The sequence below is a fragment of the Bos mutus genome, chromosome 11 (genome assembly GCF_027580195.1).
Source record: "Bos mutus isolate GX-2022 chromosome 11, NWIPB_WYAK_1.1, whole genome shotgun sequence".
Classification (NCBI taxonomy): Eukaryota; Metazoa; Chordata; class Mammalia; order Artiodactyla; family Bovidae; genus Bos; species Bos mutus.
Genome location: NC_091627.1, coordinates 7,179,602 through 7,200,192, shown reverse-complemented (window position 1 = coordinate 7,200,192; position 20,591 = coordinate 7,179,602). Strand labels below are relative to the sequence as shown.

Sequence of the window (20,591 nt, the reverse complement as noted above, 5' to 3'; positions counted from 1 at the left end):
GTTCTGGTCCCAGTTCCGCCAAACACAAGTCACATGAACCTCAGTTTTCCCATCTGCAAAACGGAGATGCTGATAATACCCGCTCCCCAGGGGGCTGGGGATGCTGGGGCTGTCAGGAACACCTGTGCAGGGTGACTGCTCTCCCCAGACAGTTTTGTGAGAGGCAGGGTGGCCTGGGGCCCACCTTCCAGATGGGGACACTAGGACCCAGAGAGTTCGGGGCGTTCACTCAGCCTCATGGTGCTTGAAGAGCAGCCCTGGGGCTTGAACCCCAGTCCATTGTGCCCCAAAGCCCAAACCGTCAGGCGACACTGCTGCCCCTCCTTCAGGGCCAATCAGAATGGGGGTGATCCCCGCCAGTCCTCCTGCACCCCTGCACCCCCGCCCGTGTCACTTCATCCTGAGGTTAACTGTGGGGAGAAGTGGAGGCCCCTGGGGCGAGGGGAGACACTGCAAACTGTAGAGTGCCTTGATGATGGAAAGAAGCATGACCATCATCTGCTGACCCCGCTCCTGGACCAGGGAGACGCAGGTTTGATCCCTGGGATGGGAAGATTCCCCTGGAGAAGGGAACGGCAACCGCCTCCAGTACTCTTGCCTGGAGAATCCCAAGGACAGAGGAGCCTGGCGGGCTACAGCCCATGGAGTCGCAAAGAGGTGGACATGATTTAGCGACTAAACAACGACTCCTGGACCAGAGCCCTTGACTGGGAGACCCTTTGGGACCTAAAAACTTGCCTGGCCTTTCCTTCCAAAGACCCTGGGTGAACAGGGGCCTCCTGCCAGCCGTGCCCCGCACCTGCCTGCCTCCTGGTGTCTCCAGGAGGTTCCAGAACCTTCCAGAATGTTCCCCCAAGAGCAACTCTGAAGAGTACTTCGCTTGCCCTTCACAGAGCAGGGGAGGCACACAGGCCTGGAAGGGGCCGCGCCTGGGTCCTGCAGGCCCGGCTGGGAAGACCCCCACCTGACTCCCTTCCAGGGCTCCTTGGGCTGACATCCCTGTCCCCTTCTATTCATTTCGGGGGTGGGGGGCGGATATTTCCAGGGCACAAGGGCTGGTTTTTCCCCTTCCACTCCCGTTTCTGCCTTGTTCTCAGTCTAGAGTCGTCTCTGCCTCTGCAGAGACATCTCTCCGTCTCTGTCTCTCCCCCAACCTCCAGCCTGTAGGTGAGGACCTGCTCCCCTCCCACGCCAAGTCCAGCTCCTCTCTCGCTCCCTCGGCCTCCAAAGGCGCCTCTGGGCAGCACCAGCCTTCCCTCCCCATTTCAGCCCAGGGTCTGCAGCTGGAGAGGGGCGGGGGGACAGCGGGTGCATTTCTCGCCGCCTGCCCCCACCCCGCGCCCCACACCCCACCGCACCGCTGTCTCTGGAGGGGCAGGGGGCTCCAGCCCCTCCGGCTTCCTGCTCCCGCCTAGCTGGCGGAGATGAGAGCCGGGTGCAGAGCTGGGAGTCAAGCAGCCACACACAGAACAAACAGAATTTTTTTTTGCAACTAGAGGGGGAAGCACAGAGCTAAAAATAAAACGAAAAGATCAGTATCTGTCAGTCTGACAGCTGATTGGCTGCTCGGAGATGCATATAATTACCAGCAACTGGCGCTGGGTAGGCAAAGCCGGGAGAAACTGCTGAGACGAGGTTAGGATTTAACCTTTAAATTCTGGAGCCACCGAAAGCCGAGGGGAGGACGCCGGGCGTCGGGGCTATTGAGGCTGGGGGTGGGCAGTGGGCGGTGGACTCGGGCGGCCGAGTCCTGGGCAGGTCCCGGGGGGCTCCCCCAGGAAGGCCGTGGGAGCCCTCCACCCTGGCCGCCTCCCCCATCGGACTGGGAGTGCGTTTGATTGGGCAAGCCAGGAGGCAGTGGTCCTTCACCCCGCCCAGCTGGGGGGTGGTGTCTTCCGGGAAGTCAGGGTCTCACCCTCCGGTGCTTGCGGGGTGGTCTGCCTAGGGCTCTGGGCCCCTTCCAGACTGGCCTCCCATGTAGGGTTCACCCCATCCCGACCCACATTCCTCCGCCTTCCCCAGCCTGGTGTTGATTTGCAAGCCCATCCTGGCTCCCTTCCTTCCATCACCCTCTATTACCCGTGTTCCTGGCTGCTTATGCCCCATCTGGTGAGGGCATCTGGGCACCCCAGGCTTGTCCTAGGTCCCCAGAGATGCACAGAAAGAGCAGGACTGGAGGGACGTTGTGGTCTCACCGAGCCTCCGTTTCTTCATCTGTAAAATGGGGGTGATGACCACAGGGAGATGCTAGGGATGCTCAGTGCCCAGTCTTGCACCTTAACTTTCTCACCTGAGCCAGAAGACAGGCCATGTGGGCTCTAGTCCCGGCTAGGAATTGTCTCTTTCTCTCTCGTACTTGTCTCCCACTCTGTGAATTGGGAGTGAGAGTTCTTGCCCTCTGTCCTCTGGGATCTGAGGGAGGAGAGCGCCAAGTGACATGGTGTAGGTGACAGAGCTCAGCAAACTGTACCTGTCGGGACATGTGGGTGAGAATTTTTTGTAGCTTCTAGAACCCACCACTTTCTTCCTTCCAGGCCTTTGCCTGGGTGTGGCCTTCCTTTCCGTGCTGCCTCCTCCAGGAAGCCCTCCCTGATGTTCCAGCTGGTCCTCTCTGCAGCTCTGGGTGTCTCCCTTGAAGTCAGGCCCTGATTGTCTGGGTCTGTGAGCCCTATGGGGGCAGGAACCGCATGCCTGGCAAGGGCCTGGCCCAGAGTCCCTTGAGAAGACAGATACCAGATCCCTGATATAGGAGGAAGAGGAGAAGCCAGCTTGGGCCACACTGCCCAGGCTTCCGGCAAGCAATGGCCTCAGATGGTGGGAGCCTCTGTACCTGCTGGGCACTGACCCTTTCCCTGTGGTGGGCGGAGCGGCTGCCGCTGGATGCTAGGCCCTAGAAAGCCCAGACTGACTACAGGAGACCCTGCTGGAGCTCCTATCAACGATGAGATGCAAAGGGCAGGTCGGGAAGGCAGGAGAAGGGGTCACCCAGCTATACCTGCCCATCCTCAACACGTTATGCTATGCTAAGTCACTTCAGTCGTGTCCGACTCTGTGCGACCCCATAGACGGCAGCCCACTAGGCTCACCCATCCCTGAAGCCATTGTATCTGTTGTTCAGTCGCTCAGTCATGTCCAACTCTTCGCGACCCCGTGGATTGCAGCACTCCAGACTTCCCTGTCCTTTACCATCTCCCGGAGTTTGCTCAAACTCATGTCCGTTCAGTTGATGATGCCGTCCGACCATCTCACTGAGTCCCCACCATACCTCATTGGAAGCAGCGCTGTTGTTACCCGCATGTTGCGCATGAGCAAACTGCGGCCCCATGGCCAGTGAGGGCAGAGCCTGGACGCACCCCGTCCCCCTTCTCCTGCAGCCAAACCCAACGGCCCCCGCCTCTCTGAGAAGGATGACAGGGAGGTGCGGGGAACGGAGATGTTTCTGGAGCAACTGCCATGAGACCTTCTAGGCAGACACATTGTCATGGAGAGTCTTGAGAACGCTTTTTTGTGTGGTGTGCAAAGGAATTCGCCTTTGGTGTCTCTGAGAGATCGTCAGGAAGATTTAAACTGCTTTGCAATGATTTGGGGATGTCAGGCTGATATTGCTTTTGAACATAACATTGTGACGAGACTGGGCCCCAAGGCAGCCCAGTTTTATTCAGGTTACGGTAATAATAGTCGCCACAGCAGCAACTAAAGCCATTTTCACGGACTGAGCGCTCACCATGGGCTCAGTGCCGGGCTCAGCCTTGATTGGATGCGCGCTCTGCCCCCTCACCACCAGCTTGAGAGAGAGTTGACTCTCATCCTCGGGGTATTCCCTTATAGCTGATACCTCAACTTGTTTGTCTCCACACCCCTGTGAGGCAGTGAGCTTGGTGAAGGCCCCAGTCTGGTCTCTCCCATTCATTGCTGAGTCCCCAGTACCCAGCACCAGCTCCTCAAGGAGAAGCTGGACATTAAAGCTTGGCTGGACACATTTCAGATGAAGAGACTGAGGGTCAGAGAGGTCACATAGCTTGCCAGGAGGGAAGCCTAGGTTTCTGTGGCTTGAGAGCCCAGAATCACCAACTCACATGGCAGCTTGAAAGACCCTCTTGAAAACCCCCTGCCTCAAGAAAGCCACAGAGCACGAGTCCCCCGGCCCCTCACCCCCTGCCCCCTGGTCTCTGCTCTTGTACTAAACCCCAAGAGGCTTCTGACTTGAATCTGCCCCCTCCGCACCTATTGCTTGGTTCCCAGGGAATTGGATGGAAGGTGGCCCGAGTTAGCTCAGGCTTGGGGAAGCTGTATTCTGCTGAAATTGCCCAGTGTTCTGGGTGGGACGTGATTCAGATTTTCCTTCCTGGTCACATTGGTTCCCACTCGAGAGATCTTTGAAGTGGGAATGACTTTACTGTGTGATTCTCGGCCTGCTTAATTCATAGGTGCACTTGGTCTTTGCTGCTCCTCTCTGGGACGGGGCCCCTGGTTCTGAGGGGTTTAAGTCCCACGGGGAGGCCAGGGGTTATAAATCCAAGACGCTCTTGGTTAAGAGCTTGATTCTGTCACTGAGTGATCCTGGGAACCTCATTTGGCCTCTCTGAGCCTTGACTGACTCTTTTGTAAAAGGGAGATATGCGTGGGGAATATCTATCTTGAATGCTGGCTGTCAGTGGGGGAAAAAGAGGTCAAGTTTTCTTTTATTTATTTTGGGGCTGCACTGCACTGCATATGGGATCCTACTTCCCTGGCCAGGGATCAAACCTGCACCCCCTGCATTGGAAGCACAGAGTCTTAACCACTGGACCACCAGGGAAGTCCCAAGTTTTCTCTTTTGCAAAAAAATCACATTCTCCGCAAGTCGTAGACTATGTTTATCCTCGTACTTTAAGAAATGTTAGTTTAGGGCTTCTCAGGTGGTTAAGAATCTGCTGCCAATGCACCGGACAAGGGTTCCATCCCTGGTCCAGGAAGATCCCACATACCTCAGGGTAACTAAGCTGTGAGGCAGAACTACTGAAGCGTGCGCACTCTGGAGCCCCGTGCTCTGAAACAAGAGAAGCCAACGCAAGGAGACGCCTGAGCACCAAAACTAGTGAGTTTCGCCGCAACTAGAGAAAGCCCTTGTGCAGCAACCAAGACCCAGCGCAGCCAAAAATAGAGAAATAAAATTTAGGGGGGGAAAAAAGAAATGTTAGTTTAAAAAAATCTGAACACCAAACAGTCCCTGAGTCACTGCTGCGTGCCCAGCCTTGCATCAGAGTTGATCTGGAGAGTGGTAACCCCCTCTGTGGGCATGTCCTTGCTCAGGCCATCCTCACAGCAACCATGAAATGCCAGGGACCAGGATTGCCATTTCCGGAGAGAAGAGGCAGGCACAGAGAGGGGACCTGACGTGCTTAAAGTTCCACACTGAGAAACTGAAGAGCCTGGCTTTGGAGCTGGGCGCTCTGTTCTACCGATGAACAGAAATGTGAGTCCTGACAGCAGGGCCCGAAGGGCGCTCTCAGGGCACAAAGACCAACCTGGGGTGCCCCTGCCTGAGAGGAGCTACATCTCCTAGGAGAGGGGGACACGTGGACAGACCAGTGAAGCATGTGGTGTAAGAGGGGCCACCCAAGGCTACATAGCTGATCCATCTCATAAAGGAGCACCAGAAAAGACCCCAGAAGGAACTTGCTTTAAAAAAGTGCCCTGGGAGACATCCCTGGGGGTCCCGCAGTTGACTCCACGCTTCCACTGCATGGAGCATGGTTTCCATCACTGGTTGTGGACCTAAGATATCACCTGGAGCAGCCAAACAAAGGGAAAGTCCCCTGGTTGGTGCACTGACATCGGTTCCAGCCCTTCTCCGTGGCCGATGGATGGTGCGTTATGCTTATACCTCAAAACGAGTTCCTCCTTGCCGGGAGAAATACCAATAACCTCAGATATGCAGATGACACCACCCTTATGGCAGAAAGTGAAGAGGAACTAAAAAGCCTCTTGATGAAGGTGAAAGAGGAGAGTGAAAAGTTAGCTTAAAGCTCAACATTCAGAAAACGAAGATCATGGCATCTGGTCCTATCACTTCATGGGAAATAGATGGGGAAACAGTGGAAACAGTGTCAGACTTTATTTTTCTGGGCTCCAAAATCACTGCAGATGGTGATGGCAGCCATGAAATTAAAAGACGCTTACTCCTTGGAAGGAAAGTTATGACCAACCTAGATAGCATATTCAAAAGCAGAGACATTACTTTGCCAACAAAGGTCCGTCTAGTCAAGGCTATGGTTTTTCCTGTGGTCATGTATGGATGTGAGAGTTGGACTGTGAAGAAGGCTGAGCGCCGAAGAATTGATGGTTTTGAACTGTGGTGTTGGAGAAGACTCTTAAGTCCCTTGGACTGCAAGGAGATCCAACCAGTCCTTTCTGAAGGAGATCAGCCCTGGGATTTCTTTGGAAGGAATGATGCTAAAGCTGAAACTCCAATACTTTGGCCACCTCATGCAAAGAGTTGACTCATTGGAAAAGACTCTGATGCTGGGAGGGATTGGGGGCAGGAGGAGAAGGGGACAATGACAGAGGATGAGATGGCTGGATGGCATCACTGACTCGATGGACTTGAGTCTGAGTGAACTCAGGGAGTTGGTGATGGACAGGGAGGCCTGGCGTGCTGCAGTTCATGGGGTCGCAAAGAGTTGGACACAACTGAGTGAATGAACTGAACTGAGTCATATTTGAAGCCCAGCTGGCTTGTCCTTCACTGGGATTTTCTAGTCCATGATCACCGGGTCTCTGGACAGGGGGCTCCAGTTCCTGCTACTCAGACCCACGGGAATCATTTTTAAAGAAGTGACTGTGCCCTTCCCTGCTCCATCCAAAGGTGACTTCGAGTCTCTCCTGGAAGGTCAGCTTCCAGTGGTCAAGAATCTGGGGTCCCCACTCCAACAGGGTTTCTCCAGACAGAGGAAGTGCGTGGCTGGGGCTGTGAAGTGAAGTTGTCAGTTGCTCAGACTGATCACAACCCACCTGTATCCTTCGGACTTTAGAGCTGCTGGCCGCCGTTAACCTCTGAGCACTCCTGACCAGAACCTCCAGGGCCTGGCACCTCCCGTGGGTGTGGGGTGGAGGTGGGGGGCAGAGGGGAAGGGTCTGCCCGGGAGGAGCAAAGGAGGCACCACTCCAGCTCCACACGTGCGATCGGACAAGCCGAGATGGGGAGAGAGGTGCAGGGTGGCGTGCAAACCGCACACAGAAGCCCACGCCCATCTTGCTGCAGGTTTCTGCAAGAAACTCAAGGTTTGTCTGTGGCTGGCTTCCCGTGAACAGGACCCGTCGTCTTCAAGGTCTGCTTCCATGGAGAGCGCGGCAGGAGGGCATCTCGTGAAGACCTGGGCAGTGAGCCTGGACGGCTCAGCCCTGCCCATCGGGGCTGCCTCCGCCTCCACCAACGCCAGCCGGGCTGGGTGGGAGTGGGGCAGCACCAACTTTGATTTAGAGAAAATAGAAGAAAGCGCCTGCCGCTGCCGAAAATCCTGGTGACAAATCCCCTCCCTTCAGTAACTCAAATTTCTAAGCTAATTCCTCTCTCCATTCCCACCAGAAAAGCTCCTCCTGTTCTTATCTGTCTCCAGGCCCACATTGGCCCAACAAGAAAGCTGCCTTTGTTAAGTACTAGAAGCTTCCTCAGTTCAGGATAATCAAGGGCATCCACGCCAATGCCTTGCAACTCCCATTGGTCCGGAGAGTCTGAACCAGCATGGTGGGTTGATAAAATCCCATCCAAAGCAAACAAAGGCAATGCTGTATGGACCCCGTGGTGGCCTGGCCCTTGGTCAAGGTGTAGTGACCATCAGGGATTTCAAAAGAGCACAGAACTCCCCCCACCACCACCACTGCTGCAGAAAGCCTCGGGGGGTCCCCCAAGGAGCCCCAGAGTGGGAAACACTGGGCTAAGTTGGGGTGGGGGGGTGCAACCCTTGATATTCCCTGCAGCCCCTCCCATTTTCTCATAGGGAAGGCTTCGTGCCACAGGGTGTCGGGGGAGAGCTTGGTGGCTCTAACTCTACCACTTGCCAGCTGTGTGATCTTGGGGTGGTGGCTGTCCCTCTCTGAACCTCTAGGTCTCACCGCTTCCCTCCTCGGTTGGCAGTGCTCTGTAAAGGCTGGGAGTCTTTGTTGCCATTACCGCTTGTTCAGGGGTCCTGACTTCCCACCCTGTGTGTGGCCCTCTTGCTGAATTTCAGACATGATGAGCGCGTGATGCAGGGGTGGGCAGCGTGCACGTGGAGATGGGGGTCCGGAAGTGCGGCTTCTGAGAAGCCGTCTGTGATGGGAGCCTGGAAGCCCGGTGAGGAAGGCGGGCTCGGCGGCCCATTAGCGGGCAGGCGGAGGGCACCTTGAGATGGCGGTTCTGGGGTGCAGCTGGGCGCTCCCCATCTTTCATGTGCCTGGATTCACCTGGGAACCTTGTCCCAGTGCAGATTCTGCCGGAGCAGGCCTAGGCAGGCCTCCCAGGTGAGGCTGGGGCGGGGGGCAGCCAGGGCTGCACACCAAGGCCTAAGGTCTGAGGGAAGAGGGCAGGCTGCTTGGTGTCTGGAAGCGGTGGCTCCAGAAAGGCCCGCGAGCCCCTCGACAGGCCATGCAGGGAAAGATGAAGCAACATGAGGGTAAAATTACGTTTTCAACAGAAGAAAAGGCCTCTGCCTCCTAGCGTGTAGAAAGATCTCTGTTCCCACCCCCACGCAGCCCCAGGGGTTTGAAAGAATGTGGTTTTCTGAGCACAGCTTTTCCTCGCTGAAGGGGGTGGATTCGCTCTGAAAAAGTTGCCTGCGAAATGATTTTTTTTTTTTCTATATCAAACGTTATTTTCCAGTGGTGCGTGTTTTAAGACCATGGTTGTGTTCCTGCCGAGAAGGATCCGACTCTGAGGCATTGTCATTGAGGATGTGGCAAACACGAGGGGTGGGGAGCTCAAGGCCGTTGCTTCGGAGCGATGAGAGCTGGCGCTGCAGAGGGCAGGAACCAAAATCTGAAGCCCCAGCGGTCCCCAGATACACTGAGGTTCACGGCCAAACATGGGCCCAGAGCCCTGACCAGCACCACTGATGGGACCAGAGGGCACCCAGGGCAAACCAGCCCCCTCAGCCTGAAGAGGAGCTCAGAGAGGCCGGCCATCTTGTCTTTGTATAGGACACCATCGGCCACACTCAGAATATCCGGCTGGAAGTGTTTTTGTTTTTATATTGGATGCAATTGTCTAACGTGCAGTAAGAGCCTATTCCCGTGGCAGTTCAGCTGTATTTCTCAAAGAAGCTGTGATGTCAGAGTTCCACCAAGACTCCAGAGGAACAGCCTCCTTGCCCAGAGGGGTCTGCTTGAATATGCCAAGGTGTACTGGGAATCTTAAATAAGAGACGAAAGCCCACAATCTGCCATTGCTTGACAGACTGTGGTTTTCCCGGGGTTATAGCCTGGGGTCAATATTCCAAGGAACACACTTTGGGGACCCAGTCAAGGAAGAGCCCTCATAATTAAAGGCCTCTGTTTCTGTATCAGTTACCTACTGCTGTGTAAGAAATCACTCCTAACTTAGCGCTTTAAAACAATAGGTATTTATTATCTCAAAGGGTCTGTGGCTCAGGAATTCAGAAGTGCCATAACTGGGCAGGAGGAGAAGGGGGCGACAGAGGATGAAATGGTTGGATGGCATCGCCAATTCAATGGACATGAGTTTGAGCAAACTCTGGGAGATAGTGAAGGGCAGGGGAAGCCTGCGGTGCTGCAGTCCATGGGGTTGCGAAGAGTCAGACATGACTCAGCAACTGAACAACGTAACTGGCTGGTCCCAGTTTGTGGTCTCCACTGAAGTTTCAGTCCAAACATCAGCTGGGGCTGCTCTCATCTGACTGGGGCTGCAATATTGGCTTCCAAGATGGTGTGCTCACTGGCTGGCTGTTGGCAGGAGGCCTTGGTTTCTTCCCCCATGGAGTCCTCCACAGAGCTGCTTGAGTTTCCTCACTATATGGCTTCCCCTAGATGGATGCCAGCGAGAAAGACTGAAGCCCCAGTGCCTTGGAATGCACGTGTGGTCCTTTCCACACTGTCCTCTTGGCCCCTCGGGGGCAGCCCTCCTCATTGTGGGAAGGGCTGAAGGCGGTGGAAATCATCTGGAGACTATCTTGCAGGCCAACTACCATGGTAACCATCTCTCTGGCGCAAGGACAGATAACTTGCCTCATTCTCACAACTGGCTTCTTACCATTTAGTGCCAGTTAGTAACTTTGAGAAGTGACCCTGCTAACCTGTGATGTGAAGGAGGAAAAGACTAGGAATTATCAGCTACACCAGCCCCCATGAACAGCAGCAATATCATCCGGGCCCATTTGTTGAGTCCTCACCCCATGCCTGCTGCCTCAACAGCATCATGGCATGGTGCAATCCATGTCCCCAAGGAGACGGCTCCACAATATTTCCAAGTTAGGCCACTCATTTTTATGAAATGTATAAAGTGAGATTTTTGTTTGTTTTGGCAGTGATGGCTACAAGGACACAAGTAGCTTTGCCTCCTGGAGACACAGAGAAAAATTCCATGACCCGTGTGAACCCATGTCGGGGAAGACTGAAGTGGGGTGTAAACTCAGGATGGATAAATGCCAAAGATACAGTAAATAGGTGAGATGAAATATTTATTTTGTATGCACTAGCAATATGAGGGGGGCTTCCCTGGTGGTCCAGTGGTTAAGAATTGACCCTCCACTGCAGGGGGCACGAATTGGATCCCTGGTCTGGGAAGATCTCACATGCCGCAGAGCAACTAAGCCCCATGCACGGCAACTACTGAGCCCACGTGCTGCAACTGAGGTATGAAGCCCGCACCCCTTAGAGGCTGTGCTCTGCGACAAGAGAGGCCACCGCAGGGAGAAGCCCACACCACGGCAGAGCAGCGCATTGTTGCCGCAGTGAAGATCACGCAGCAATGAAGACCCAGCGCAGCCATAAATAAAATAACAGGTAAAATTCTAAAATGCAAAGAACATGAGGAGTCAGGGTGAGCCGAGGGGGTCTTTGGTTTTGCCCCAGTCTCATGCTGGGAAAAAGGGTCCCATCTCTGGTGGTGGTCTAGTGGTGAGGAGCAGGCACTGGTTGCTCGAGTCACCATGTCTGTTATTAACTCTGTGACCAGGCAAGTGACTTCACGGCCCTGTCTCCCGTCTGTGAAATGGGGTGATAATGGCCAACTCCTCCGGTTATGATAAGGCTTCAGAAGGTTCTGGAATGCTTTATCCTGGCAAAGCTGATGGTGGATCACCAAGGTGGTGGCACCCTAGGTTCAAAGAATCTTCGTAGAAGTGCCATTGCCTGGAAAGATCTTTGCCCTGTGACTGAGCATGGACCGAGAGCCACAGAGCAGATAGTCTCTGCTGCTGGGGACCCCTGTATGGGCGACCCCAGGGGCTGGAAGGAGCTCAGCCCTTGCTTCTGCTGGGGGCATGTGTGGGCATGGAGCTGGCCCAGCCCTTTCCTGTCCTGTCCCAGCATGATTTCAACAGAGGGAGCGTCCTGGGCGTGTTTCCCCCTCGGAAATCTCACCCCGCTGAGGTGGGATTTGGGGAGCTCTGGCTCAATTTGCTGCCCCAACCAACAGGCCAGGCTTAGAGATGCTCAGAAACCAGAGTGGGGATACAAGTTCCTGACCCGCAGCCTGGGCCTGGCCTGGTGGAAGGTCTTTGGCTCAGGCCGGCCTGACAGCCCTTGACTCCATCCTTCAGGGCTGTATGACTCCAGACAAGTGTCTCCGCCTCTCAGGCCCTCAGTTTCCCCATCCCTAAAGTCTCAGGCTGGGCCTGCCTGCCCACTCTAGGAACCTGGGGTTTCCCAGGAGGACACAGAGCTTATGTAGATGTGCATGGGGAAGTCCCAGGCCACCCGCTTCCTTTCCAATCAAGAGAGCTCCATTTTCATCTCTGGTATATTGATGATCTAAGTAGCACTTCATTTTTAAAAAGAAGAAGAAAAAAGAAAAGGAAACTCAGCTACAGCGAAAACAATACAGAAGTTTCCCACCAACTTAACTTTGTCCCCTGACTCTTCAAGCTCTACAGGAGTGGAGCAGTCCATCAGCTAGGTTTAGTGACCGCTCCTTTCCAAATAGTTCCTAGTCTCCTGGATTTGAACCTCTGTTTCTTTCAGCCTCTGTGAGGTCCCATGAAAGGTGGGGAGAGGAAGGGGCTTCAGTTGGTAGGGGGTGGTCCACAGAGATCTTGAGGTGCCAAGGTCATGGACAGGCTGAATGTGCTGGCCTCCTCTCTGGTCACGTGCTTTGGGCATCTTGGACGCGTGCCCCCTCGGCCTCTCTGTGCCCAAGCATCCCCAGCTCAGGCCCAAGGCCCAGCTGCATTTGGGCCCCCAGTAGAAGCCAGGGCCAGCCCTTGCTGCCTCTGAAGTGAGGAGTCTGTGGGCCTGGATGGTCTCTCAGCCCCTCCCAACTTCAACACAAATTGCTGCATTTATGAAGCTCCAGCTGTCTGCAGAATGGCGTCTGAGATGGGCGAGGGATGGATCCTGTCCTGGGAGGAGGAGCCCCCTCAGCCGGCTGCCTCCGGCTGGACTGGGGATGGCAGGGCTCAGAGTGGCCCCTGGGCCCCAGGAGAACCAGGTGCCAAGCCCAGCTGCCAGGCTGCCATTTGAAATGTCTCCTGTTGGTGGCACTTTGGTAAGTTGCAGGTATTCTGGTCTTCGCATATATTTGATCTATATCTGAAACCCATGCTGGTTTCATTTCTCAGCTATGGGATTCTTAGTGCCTAAGACTGAACTTGACCATGTCATTCCCCAGGTAAAGGTTTTCCATGGCTTCTCACTGCCCTTAGAAGACAATCCAAGCTCGAAAGTGACCCCAAACCTTTTGGGGTCTGGCAAAGGCCTAGCTCTCCCACCTAGGGGCTCTCGACCCCTCACCCTATGCCCTCCAGGCACATAGACTGAACCACGAAAACTCCCCTCTCGGGAGCCTCACACCCTTTTGCCTGACACACTCTCCTTCTCTTCTTCTTGTTGCTTGCTAAATGTCACTTCTTCCAGGAAGCCCTCCCTGCCTAATTGAGCGACTTCAGTTCACAGTCAGGCTCACCCTGTACTTTTCCTTTGTAGCACACTCATCACTGTCATGAGCTAAAAAAAAAAAAAAAAAAGCCTGTTTATCTGATCCGCACTCCACCCCCCAGTAGGAGGTGGGCTCTGTGGGTGCCCCCCATTGGATTTTCCTGTTTATACCAGGTGCAGTGCTGGGCACCCAGTGAACACTCTGGAAACGTTTGCCCAGTAAGTCCTTGAGTGGTCACTCTGTGATCCCACAGACGGCCTGTTGATCCAGGTTGCTAACCTGGGGCCCACCGGGGCTGCTGGCAGGGCACCTGAGCGGGTCACGCAGGAGTCTGGAAACCCAGGCCCAGCCCCATCCTCCGGCCTGCGGGCTCTGCCTGGAAGTGAGGAAGGGGTTAAGTGTTTCTGGAGGCCTCGTGCTGTGTCTGCGGCAGTTCCCCCTTCCGGGGCTGCAGCAGCCGAGGTTGGCGAGGAATGTTTGCAATGCAGAGCTAGGAGGGAGGGCTGGTGGAAGTGGGGGCCTGTGGAGGCCGGGCCGGGCCAGGCTCCCCAGTTGAGCAATCGCCCAGGCCCAGCCGGTTCCTGTAACTCCTGCCCCTCCTGCCTTTTCCCGCCCTGCCGGCTTCCTCCACCCGCTGCCTGCCAGGCAGTGGGGGCGGCCTGTCCTCTGGGGCCTGCAGCGAGAGGTAGAGGGACAGAGGCCCCTGGAGACTGGAGGCCAGGGGTGAAAAAGAGGATCTTCCAAAGAGAGAGAGGAGTGCAGTCAGCTCAGCCACCCTGGCCCAGAGAGGGTAAGGCTTTTGCCCAAGGTCACACAGGCAGGCGCCACCATCCAACTGGGCCACACGCTGGATTCAGACTTTTTTGTTCCCATCGTAGCAGGCTACAACTCAGCACCATGTGAAGGCCACTTTGCCACTCGGACGGGAAGCTTTGATTCCCAGAGGCTCTCTCCCACCTGAAGGCCGGGCCTCTCCTGCCCCGAACCTGGCTCTTCACTCAGGGCTAGGGTCTCAGAGAGGAGGGCGGCTCTTGTCGGGCTGGGTGCACCCACCATCCCTGTCACTGTCCCAGCACTGTCCAGTACTCAGCCTGTCCTGGGGACACTGGTCCCCTCCAGGAGTGTGGCGGAAATGGATGAACACCCACTACACTCAAGCTGGTTCTCAAAAGCCACCCATTCCTGGGACTTCCTTCATGGTCCCGTGGTAGTGACTCTGCCTTCCAATGCAGGGGACATGGGTTTGAACCCCCGTAGGGGAATTAAGATCCTACACTGAACTAAGGTCCTACCCGCCACAGGGCAGTGAAGGCTCAGTACAGCCAAAACAAAACAAACAAAAAACCAGTCCACTCCTTCCTCAAATTCCCTTCAAGGAAGAAGCTTCGTGAGTTCTGAATAGCATGTTGAGCCCACAAAACTGGGCTTTCTCCACAAGCACACACCTTCTTTAGGGACAGCAGCATTCTTACAATGCAGAAAGAGCTCCTTCTGTCGACAGTTATTTACAAGTGACCTCTGGGGAGGTGGTCCCTGCCATCATTCAGACCCAGTTCAACCCGGCTTCCACTGCCTTCAAGTTTGTGGCCATGCACCTCTTTCCGAGCCTCAGCTTCCTCATCTGTAAAGCGGGATTCAGAGAGAGGGTGGGCGGAGCAGCAGGACCGCTCTGGTTCTGCGGAGACTCTGGGCCACTTGCCTTTTTTGGCCCCACAGACACTCAGTCTGCTCGGGGCTAGCTCAGGGTGTCCCCGCCGGGCCCCGGGCTTTGCCCAATTGGCCAGCAGATGATGGGCTCAGAGCCCTCAGAGCTGCCGTCTTGGCCACATCTGTCTGGAATGGGCAGTGGAGCCCTGGGACCCCACCTCTACAGAGGGCAGGGTGGGCGGTCTGTGTGAGCTAGGAGTTCCTGTGAGAATCAAACACGGCGTTTAGAGATGAGGAGGCTCGTAGGACAAGCGGCCGCCAAGCCATGCAGGCATAGCGAGGAATTTTCACCTGAAAAACCACACCAGTATACCAAGGACCTTCCTACACTCTGCTCTGCAGCTAAGTCCTACTGTGAGCCAGACAATGGCTGACCTACTTTATTCCAACAATACACCTAAGAAGGAAGTATATTGGTCTCCCCCCACCACACACTTTTTCTAAAAAAAAAAAACAGAGAGGTTGATGCATTTGCTCAAGGTCACACAGCTTGTAAGGAGTGGAGCCTGACTTGGAACTCAGGCCTCCAGAACCTGTGCTCTTAGGGGATCTCTTGCACACCTGGTTTGGGATCCAGGCTCTTCATAGAGGAGATGGGCCACCTTGGGTTAGCCATTAAGCCCCAGAACCATGAATTGAGGGGAAAATCTCCAGCATCCCCTGTGGGTGGGGGAGGCGCTGCACTAAATTATCACTATCACTGGGTGAGGAGAGCTCAGAGAGGGCAAGCCTCTTACTCCAGGGCACACAGCCGGTCCAGTCAGGACCCACTCTCAAACCGATTGATGATGCCTTCTGGTCCCCGGCCCCCCTGGCTCCCTGTCAGAGCTCCACCAAGTCCGTGGCCTCCATCAAGTCCGTGGCTGGGAAGGACTTGAACAACCGACTGGCCTCCGCAGACAGATGGACAGATGCTGGCCGCCCCCCTCCCAGGGCCGGCGGGCTGCGAGGCTTCACCACCTCCTCCCGAGCAGGTTTCCTTTAAGAAACTAGAAGATTGATTTCCTGGCAGGCTCGCCGAGGAGCCCGTCCAAATGGTTTGCATGTCTGCATTTTTTACTGCTCCGTTTAATATGTATGCAAATGCTGGCCGGCTGCACAGTCACACGCGGCGCCCCATTAAAGCGCCGTCCGGGCGCGCGCATCATTCGAGGCGACGGGCTCGGCGGCCCTGATAGATGGGGTGCGGGGATGGAGACAAATGACGGGCTTTTGTAATTTCTTTCTCCCTTTTTCGGGGGCGGTGGGTGGGGGGCAGCTCAAGCCTAGAAACAGCAGAGAAGATTTAAATATATGCAAAATTGTTTGGGGGTTTGGGGGGGTGGTGTAGAAACCTGAACCAGGAGGAGGGAATTCACTGTTCTCCTCCCTGGGAATAGGGCTGAAGGCTGGAGGGGGGAGCCGAGCCCCACAGTCACCTTCTGGCAGAGAGAGAGGCTTTGCTACTGATAAGCAGGCTCGGTCCTATGGGAAGCGCGGCTTCAGCCGCAGAGAAAAGGAAAATGCCGGTTATTTTCAGCCCTGTTACACCTGAGAGGCCACTGCTGCGAGTTTTTACCATCCTACCCGCGCCCCCCACAACTTAATTTTCTTGGGCTTCCAGGGCTTTTAGCTTTATAGGTATATGGGTGTCATTTAACTCTTCGCATTAGCCCTAAAAGGTGGATCACACCCATTGCACAGATGGGGAAATTGAGGCTCACAGTCCCTTGGGGAGGGTTGCAGAGTGAGTAGTGGGGGGTGGATGGGATTCTTGGAGCCATTCCTTGACCCAGTCAGCCCTTGGCCAGCTGTTGCTTTGTGGAGTTTGCTCCCAGCCATGGAGGGTGGGGCGGGTATGGAATCTGCCCAGACTAACCCCTCCTCAACAACCCCTGCTCTCCAACCCTAGCTCCTCTTGCAGGGTCCTCAGCATCCTACCTGTCCCCGCCTGCCTGGTAACACAAGCCCACGTCAGAACGAGCCTGAAGACTCGAATTTCCGAAATATTGTTTCAGCCTAAAATCAGAAGTGTGAGTTTTAAAGGAATCTTTCCTTAGTTCTCAGGATTTTAGGCGACAATGGCAGCTGGGGGGCAGCCTGGAGGATCATGTGAAGATGCAAAGATTTCCCAGAGGAGGCTCCAACTTAAAGAGATGGCCATTCTGGAGCAGATAGCTCAGACCAACTGGAGAGGCAATTGTGTGTGTGTGTGAGTGTGCAGTGTGACAGTGTGTTGGTCTCTGTGTGTGTCATCGTGGGTGTTTATCTGTTTGCCAGTGTGTGCGTCTCAGTGTGAGGGTGGGATTGTGCGTGTGTCCATGTACACACGTGCGTGTCAGCATGCATGTGTGTGTGTCGATGTGACAGCAGCTGAGAGCGCCTGTCCTCAGGCTGGCAAGCAGCTGGAGTGTGAATTTCCCTGAGGGTTTCCATCTCCCTGCAGTGTAGGCCTCCTGCCTTCTCCATCCCCACCCAGAAACCTGCTCCCCTTTCCAGCGAAAATCTCTGCTGTTTCAGCAGCAGAATGGAGGGCGGGACACCCCACAGGCAGTTGTGAGGATCCAAAAAGGCTGAGCCCCCCCAAGGCCCCGCATAGATGAGGACTGTGGTTACCGGGGGATGGTGCGTAGCCTGTTGCCTGATGGGTGAGCCTGGGAATTCTGGGAAGGAAACCAGGGCCATGTACAGCTCTCTGGAGAAGCTCACCTTGTGTATATGCGCCTGAGTGTTACAGCTCCCATTCCTCCTTCACCTCCCACCCCTCCTCTAGGTCCATCCCCAACCCGCCACCCCACCCCGACTCTTTTCCAGTCTCTCAAGTTCACCCTGCCCTGGAGTCTCCTGGGCCATCTCTCCTGGAGTTCCCCCAGATACGCCCTGGGCCCATCCCTTCCCCCGCAACCCTGCTCCCTGCAGGAGTCCTCCCTGACCAGCCGCGTCTTCCCCTTGCCTTCTCCACCTCCTACATCCCAACCAGTTGCTTGTCTGTTTCATTCTGTCTCCATCATCTATCCCTCAGGAACATGAACCCTGGGGGAACCTAAAAAGTGGAGGGTTCTCTCCAGGACGTTCCTGATGTTCATGAACATCGTGGGGCCCCGCCCAGGCCAGGCTCCTTTTCCAGGCTCAGGTCCTTCGCTCTTGACAGATCTTATTCACCCTGAGGCTCACCCTCCATGTCCACGGAGCCCAACCAGACGATGATGACCCCGTGTCCTAAGTCCTCCCCCACTGGTTTGTGTTTTGGGACAGTCCACCCTTCTTCCAGGCCTCAAGGTGTCACCTCCCCTGAACTGGCCCCAACCCCAGTCATCATACCAGTGGTACTAAAGTGACTGTTTCCTGCAGCCTGTCAAGAAAATTCTTTCATTGAGAACCATTTTGAATGGACCTGGACATTGCCCCTCTCTGAATACCTCTTCCCCTGGGACCCTCCGAAGCATTCTTTAGGGCCTCCCACCGGCTTCCCAGGTGGCGCTGTGATCAAGAATCTGCCTGCCAATGCAGGAGACACAAGAGACTCTGGTTCCATTCCCTGGAGTAGGAAATGGTAGCCCGCTCCAGTATTCTTGCCTGGAGAATCCCACAGACAGAGGAGCCTGGTGGGCTACAGTCCATGGGGTCACAAAGAGTAGGACACGACTGAGCAACTGAGCTCGCATGCACACAGGAACTAAGCTCAGAGAGCCTGTGAGCGTGGGGAGAGGGTGAGCCCTGGGCCTCACTAGGGCCTCCCCAAACTGGGCCAAGCACACAGTAGTCTCTGGACTGGTGAAATAGACAAGGGAGAGGATGAATGGACGGGCTTGCCCCGTGGCCCCCTTGGGGTCCACACTCTTACTCCCCAGCTGGTTCGGCGGGGTTGGAGGGGGAAGGCTGCTGTGTGTGGACCGGCTGAATCAGGCCCTAACCCCAGGCAAGGGGCCACCTTGGCTCCTGCCGATCTTGCTGACTGGGCTGAATTCGCGTCTGCACCTCCCTCAGCAACCCGCCATTACTCATCGTTGGCATTTATCCCCAAGCAAGGGGTGACCCTCGGAGCAGCCGCAGGCCTCCCGCATGTTCTGAGGAAGGGGTGGCCGGAGGCTGGGCTTCGAGGAGGCACAGCAGGAATTGTGAGCAGCTGCTCTGAGTGCAATGACCATATTTTTCTGAGCTGAAAAATTAGGACACAGGATGTAGCAGAGGGTTTTCTCAGATTTGTTCATTCGATGAGTGCGAAAGTCTTAACAAAGGTACGAAACCTATAATGCATTGTCTTGTTGAAAAGCCTCTGAGGTTCCCAAATCAGGGAGATTCTGGAAGCTGATACTTCAATTTGACGAATATCTGGGGTGGGGGGGGCCCTGGGTCAACCCTGTCCTTGGTGCTTGGGCAATAATGGGGAGCAAAACAGGGGTGATTCTGGCCTCACAGAGCTCACGTGGGGAGGCTGACATTCCTTAGATAATTTCACATTTTAGGACCAAGAGAAGTGGTATGGGGGTGGGGGAGCGTACGGGACCATGAAGGCCAACCGTTCCCATGTGGACACAGGTGGGGATGTCCGGGAAGACATCTTTTTAAATTATTTGTTTATTTTTGGCTGCAGTGGGTCTTTGTCGCTGAGGCCTGTCTCTAGTTGCGGTGAGCACAGGCTGCTGTTTGTCTTGCTGCGTGAGCTTCTCATTGCAGGGGCTTCTCGTTGCAGAGCACAAGCTCCAGGGCAGGCAGGCTTCAGTAGCTGCAGGGCACCGGGCTTAACGGCTCCGCTGCCTGTGGAAACTTCCCAGACCCGGGATCGAACCCGTGTCCTCTGCCTTGGCAGGCAGATTCTTATCCACTGGACCACCAGGGAAGTCCCAGGAGGACATCTTTGAGGAAAGAAAGTTTGACCTGAGACTGAGCTCTTTGGGCGTTTGCTGTGGGAGGGATGGGAGTGGGCTGGAGTGAGGAAGTACATTTTAGGCAAGAGGAATAGTATGTGCAAAGGGCCAGTGGCAGAAAGGAGGGCCGGGTGTTTGAGGGACAGGAGGCAGCCCAGGTGACTCAGTGTGCTGAGCGAGGGGAAGAGGAGGTGGGAGAGGTCGGCAGGGGCCGGTGCAGGCAGTGCCCACCAGTCCATGAGAAGGTGGTGGATATTCTCCTGCTGGCAGTGGGGAGCCAGGGACTGTTTGGCACAGGCGGGACCTGATCGTCCTTCTGGATGTGGATAATAATGAGGATGATGACAATGTTGGTTATTAAGGGAAGTGTTTAGTGAGCACTTACTATGTGCCAAGCACTGGCTACCCTTTCCAGTGTTTTTGCCTGGAGCAGCCCATGGACAGAGGAGCCTGGCTACAGTCTATGAAGTTGCAGTCAGACACAACTGAGAGACTTAAGTACTCACGCGCGCATGCAAGCACCATTTCAGCCATTCTACAGACGAGAAAAGTGAAGGTTGGGGAGGGAAGTGGTTTATCTGAGGTCACATGGCTGGCGAATAGCAAAGATGGAACTCTGAGTATGCTGGCTCCAGAGTCTCTACCCTTGTCCCCAACGCAAAGCTGCCCTAGTTTGGACACAGAAGGACAAGGGACATGCAGATGACTGCCCCCTACCCCCAACCTCTCAGCCGCTGCCTCCTCTCTGCTGTGTCCCAGGCGTGGGTGGGGACTCTGTGTCACCAGGTCAGCCAGGGCTGGAAAGGCCCAGCTCAGTCCCTGCTCAGGCCCAGTAGGGAAGTAGAGGTTGCAACATCAGAGGCTGAGCTTCTGGAGAAGTTGGGACCCCAGCGTGGGTGGACAGGTCATTGGGGCGCAAGTCCCAGGAGACCACAGCCCCACTCATCTGTTTGGGATTCAAGGACTTT

General features: G+C 55.2%; 1 long non-coding RNA gene and 1 other non-coding gene across 4 annotated transcripts; one reads left to right on the top strand and one right to left on the bottom strand.

The window, feature by feature from the left end:
* The first annotated feature begins 1,549 nt into the window (after positions 1-1,549).
* On the top strand, positions 1,550-15,972 carry LOC138989822 (uncharacterized). Of its 3 annotated transcripts, XR_011465962.1 has the most exons (4): positions 1,616-1,635; positions 8,840-10,164; positions 10,500-10,638; positions 10,729-15,972. It is a non-coding gene; the product is annotated as an uncharacterized lncRNA (long non-coding RNA). The 3 variants fall into 3 exon arrangements; XR_011465961.1 differs by lacking the exon at positions 8,840-10,164 and having other exon boundaries at positions 1,550-1,635; XR_011465960.1 differs by having other exon boundaries at positions 8,840-10,638.
* TRNAG-UCC (transfer RNA glycine (anticodon UCC)) lies at positions 4,726-4,798 on the bottom strand. The gene has a single exon. It is a non-coding gene; the product is annotated as a tRNA-Gly (tRNA).
* Positions 15,973-20,591: the final 4,619 nt, after the last annotated feature.